Genomic DNA, 5635 nt, shown 5'->3' with positions numbered 1-5635 from the left:
AGCACTCTCACTTGATTTTGCTTTCATGTTTGCGCACTCACTCATGAAAGTTATAAAAGGAAATGACACACGCCAGCTGCAGAGAAAAAAATATAAATAATTTAAGAGAGCGCCTGACATTTCTCTTGGCTTTATCGCTTTCTTCAGTTTTAGAATCTTAATTAAGACTTATTTTAAATTATTTCAGACTTCAATCAAATATGTTTATGTTTGAGTTTATAAAACATGAATAAATTAAATGTTTTGCTTCAAATGATTCAAGATTGATTTCTGATACTCAGAATATTTGTGCTTTTCAAATGTTATTATGTTACTATATTTAGATGCCAAATTATTAGGAGGCCAAACCATGATCAAAAATCCAAACCCTGTGAAAATCAGATGAGATTTGACCGAGCTGTGATGGTGGACAATTTTGACCTATTTCTATATAGGATATTTCAGGGTACCATTTCCACATGAATTTTAACCAAGAATAATGTTACCAGATTTAGATGCCAAATTTATAAAGAGACCAAACCATGACCAAAAAAAAAAAATTTGACCAAGTTATGGGGGTGCAAAATTTTGACCCATGTCTATATAGGATATTTGAGGGTACCATTTCCACATGAATTTTTACCAAGAATTTAATTGCCAGATTTGATTGTCAAATTTATTTAGAGGCCAAACCACGAACAAAAATCCAAACCTTATGATAATCGCTCGAGTTTTGACCGAGTTATAGGGCTGGGAAATTTTTACCTAAGTCTATATAGAAAATTTGGCAAAAAGAGTGAAAAACGTATCAAATAATTTCTCACAGAGATCTTTGAAAATGAGTTTGTAAATACAATCGTTCATCGGTAAATAAGCACGTATTAGAATTTTCAAAATCGCTTTAACACGTATTCATTAAGATGCTAGTTCTAGTATTCAAAAGATTCTAGGGCTTTTGGTTTGGTCTGCCTGTTGATCACCAACTAGTCAGTCAGTCAATTACAAGCATATATAGAGATAGTTTACACAATATCTCAAGAATTTCACTTCATCTCTTTTAGACAGTTACTCGACCGGCTGTCAAAATTGAATCCTTTAAAGACTTAAACTGTATAGAAAAAAGTTCTTCTTCTAGTCAAATGCCTCGCTCAAAAAGCCATTAGAGTGCAACATTTGGCGACACTCTTAAGTAAAAAGTATTTTTATCGTTTTAAGTACGGGAAATGACTTGCAAAATAGTTAACAAAATGCAATTAAAATACTGCAATTATAATTATAATTGGGCGCAACAAAACGGAACATAGCAATCAGAAGGCAGTCAAAAAGTCCAGCGGGCCACCAGGCTGGGGATGATTGTGACTGTCGGAAAGGTTAAAAAAAAAAAGCACCGTAGGCTAAGTTAATCTGAAAAGCGTTAATTGCTGCCAAGCTTGAATGAGCAACAGACAACAATACAATTATTCCAAGCGGTGCAACTGTAGCTTAGAGCGGTTAGAGGAAGCGAAGTTTTTAAAGCTCCTAGAAATTATATTGCAAGAAAAATGCTTTACTCTAGAGTGCCCGACTTGGAGATACCCTGAGTCCCGTTTCTGTATGTGTATGTGTGCATGTATGCAATGAAGAAATCTAAAATGTTGCTGTATTAATTGAAGTTCGGTGCGTTCTTATGGTATCTGCTAGTCGGTCACTACCGACCTGTTTTTCAAGGTACTTTTGGACCCAAAATATTTTGTACAACTCTGTGTGAAACCTAAAAATAAAGGACATAGGTTTGCTGTTAATCTTGGTTTAGCAACTTAACATTTGTCATTAGTTTACCTATAACTTCGTAATGATTTAACAATTTCGACCACATAAAGTATTTATATTTTTCTTGGAAATCAATAGCCGAGTCGATCTAGTCATGTTATTCTTTCTGTCCAGGGATATAGACTTGCAGTTTTAAATGTAGGTCCTCACGCTGCAGCTACTCCATTTCTAAACTATGAAAAATATTCTTGAGTAAATTCGGTGTACGATGTTTTTTTTATATATTCCATTACTTTGATTATTTATCATTATAATTTATATTTGGTATATAAACTTCAGCTTCAACTTTATACTTTCTTTCAATGAGTTCTTGAGTCCTGGTTTTTTCCATGTCTGCTCTGCTCAACATCACAAATCAGACTTCAGACTTCGTTATTGCTACTTATTAATCAACATGTGTCTTCTACTTCTATCTTATACTAGCCAGCCCAGCAGGATTTTCTAATAAAAAAACAACAACCAATAATCAAAATGAACGACCCAATTTTGTCTTGGCCATCCCTTTTTGTTTAGTTCTACATCCGATGCTCTAAGCTACTTCGCTCTTCTAACATATTGTTGTAGTTGATACGCAAAAGTCATGTCTTCTTCTTCTCCACTTGCTTACTGGCAAAAAGCCCCGCCAATTTGCTTAATATTTAATTTTTGGAAAAGCAAAGAACCCTTTCACACAATAGGTTAGCTTAACTTTTGATGTAACCAAAACATATTTACCATTATTTAATATATTTAATGTACTCAAAATCATACCATACGAAAGTATTGGTTGATTGTTCGATTCGAACAGACAGACAGACAGACAGATCAATAGATCAGAAATGCTTCCTTCTGCCTGTTACATACATTTCATTAGATGATTAAGCAGTTTATTAATTATAACCTGAACTAAATAAGGAATGCGTAAAAAGTTATATAAGGTCTATCTATGGCATTATATTTTGATTATAGAAAGCTTGTCCCGGAGTGCGTGGCAGAAGGAGTTTAAAGTGTCTCCTAGTTAAGTACTCTGGACTAGAGGACTCTTACTTGTTTTTAAGCTATGCCTCAGAAGCCTTTTGACCTGCAGCCTGCAGAGTACATATGCTCAAAACCTCGTTTTTTAAAAACGAATGTGCCTTTTATACCTTATTTAGAGTATCAGCTTGATTACTGATAAGCTACTATAGAGATTGAGCTAATATAATTGTTTATATGCGTGGGCGTGGTCACTCGCGCCCGCAAATTGCAAGAGTTTACAGTTCCTCAAGATTCAGTTCAAAAGATATATTTTTGGAGCTAAAAGCAACCAACTTAAAGCTGATGTAACGCTGTGAATGAAGTATTTTGCAGTTGATACGGTTGGACTGCATTGCAATTTTCTTACCAGTATTCTCTCGCTTTAGTCTGGTTTGCACTGCCTCCGATACCAGCACAACACAGAGAGCCATATTTCATAATCCTCTTGGGAGCACAGATTGTTTTTGCTCGGCCACGAAGAGACCGCCGACATTCTAATCGCTAAGCAGTGCACACAGCGTGCAGCCGGTATCTTCGCTTGCCTTTTTGCATACTGTTGGGATTGATTTTATACCCTGTACTTATTGAAAACGGGTAAGGAAAAGTATGTACCTCTCGCAAAAGAACAATCCACAAAGGATTAATTTTGTTCAATCTGTGAAAACGGTAAGTCACATCATAAGTCACTATAAAAGAAAAAGTAATTTGTACATATTTTTTAAAAACAAATACACTTAATTAAAAAAAAAATAAATAAATTTTAAAAAAACAGAACAAATTAATTTTATTTTTACCAAAGCTTTTCACATCTGCCTTAAATCGAAAAATATTTATTTATAATTTTTGTGTAAATCTTCACATTATAATATTATAAATTTAAAAAGAAACAAAGTAAACAAATGTTTCGTAACATTGCATATTCTTATATTTGAATTAGTTCTTTATGGCCTCAAATTTGAAAAGTTGAAATCACTTTAAGTGCTGAACAGGGTATCTTCTACTCGACTTGCGAACTCCGCATCGCTGTTCCTTTTCTGTCTGCTTCCCATTTGTGGGCTACTTTAATTCTTTTTCCAATTGGCTTGTTGATAACACATGGCGACAATTGGAAAGTGATGCGCCAACCTTCGGCTCAGTAGGAACGGAAATTGTCAACTGGAGCAAACATTTTACAGAGCTATAAGTTTACTTTTTGCCTATTTCATTCATGTTTAAAATATTTTTTGAGCATTTTAAATATTAAAAGCAGTTTTTCTTGCTTTTTTCCTTATTTAGTTTTTATTGAACAGCTTTAAGGAAAAAAAAAGTTGATGACTAAATTAAAGCATACAGAAACACATATAACTTCTGTGCTTCTTAACCAATCTTGATAAAAAGTAGATCTTGTTGTGCTATATAATATTCGTATATTCTCAAAAGAGACAATTCCTTTAAAATGATGGCCTAAATTGGTGGGTAGTTGCAATTGGTTTATTTGTTTGATTTACAACCTAGGGGTGTAGGCAGGGCGATAGCTTTAAAATGAAAGATTCTTGATATATATGTACTATTCTAGAAATTTTAAAAGTTTTACTACAAGTTTAACTGTCAGCATCGGAACACCATATAAGATAGCTGCGATGGGTAAGATCGGTGGAATAGTGGTGGAATATATGGCAAAATATTCTGTTTTCAAAGATATTTCAACAAACTTACCATATTCGAGCCGCATATTTTTGGCGGGCCAAAGATATTCTTACTTTCTCGTTCTTTTATAAAATTCCAATGGGCATTGCAGTCTTCTTCTTTAACATCATCTCGAGTTGCTTTGCAAATGTTGAGCCTTATTTATTGCTTTTAAGACTCAGAGCGACTGACGAAGTCAATTTGAAAATGAATTAAACAAAAAATATTAAAGCCAAAGTCGAATATACATTTATATATATTTATTTTGTAATTTATTAACATAAGAACGATTTTAATGTCACATGTACTTGTTATACTTTTCAAATAGTATATATGTTTATTGTCCTGTATTTCATTTCTGAGTATTTCAGTTGTTAGTTATTAAATATGTGTATATTCAAATATTTTTACAAATGTTTATAATAATATATGTGTACATGTACATTATTGTAGTATTATTAAATAAACGGGAACCTATAAAGTATCATGTTTATTATTGAAATAAGTTTTATATATAACAATTATCCATTATCTATAAATTACAGAAATAATACGGCTTATGCCAATATCCTTAATTATCTGTCAACTGGGGCAATCATATTGTTTGTTTTTATTTTAACATTTAATATGACTTTTATTTTGATAATTGCATTTTTTTAGGCTTAAGCGCAAACAGATAAGACTTACAAAATAAATTTCATATATTTTAAACAAAATGTTTCGAAACTTTGCTTATGTGGTTTAAACAAACTAACTAGTTACAACGCGACTCTTAACAAAATGGTTCAACGACTAAATTTTCAGATAAATGTTCCCTGATTTTTATGTCATATGTATTTCTGTTGCAATGCATATATTCTCATATATATTAATTACCAATTGATTGGCTAACTGTTATTTGTTAATTTAAATAAAGGCTAAGTACAACGTGTAACCGATTGCGCAATACTCTCTTCTCAGATCGGTTTAGACAACCAAATTATTTTGTTAATTTTCTTATGCGGGACTTATATGTAGAAAAATAAGTTGAATTAGAGTTTATTTATATAACTGTAAGTTGCTCGTGTAATAACAGTAAAATTAAAGATACAAGAAAACTATCTAAACTGCAATGCAGTGACTTTATAGCTGAAACTTTAGGAAATATCAATTTGCCGGCGGGGATCTGCAGAGATCATCTGCAGTC

At 32.5% G+C, this 5635-nt stretch overlaps 1 long non-coding RNA gene across 1 annotated transcript; it reads right to left on the bottom strand.

Annotated features, from left to right (window-relative positions):
• Nucleotides 1-3613: 3613 nt before the first annotated feature.
• LOC135426057 (uncharacterized) lies at nucleotides 3614-4753 on the bottom strand. Its single transcript, XR_010435832.1, has 2 exons — nucleotides 4480-4753; nucleotides 3614-4073 (listed from the first exon to the last, which is right to left on the bottom strand). It is a non-coding gene; the product is annotated as an uncharacterized LOC135426057 (long non-coding RNA).
• Between the last annotated feature and the right edge of the window lie 882 nt (nucleotides 4754-5635).

Source organism: Drosophila montana, unplaced genomic scaffold (genome assembly GCF_035044405.1).
Source record: "Drosophila montana isolate Dmon_TW-CO22-7 unplaced genomic scaffold, ASM3504440v1 contig_1963_1, whole genome shotgun sequence".
Classification (NCBI taxonomy): Eukaryota; Metazoa; Arthropoda; class Insecta; order Diptera; family Drosophilidae; genus Drosophila; species Drosophila montana.
This window is presented reverse-complemented; position numbering and strand designations above follow the sequence as displayed.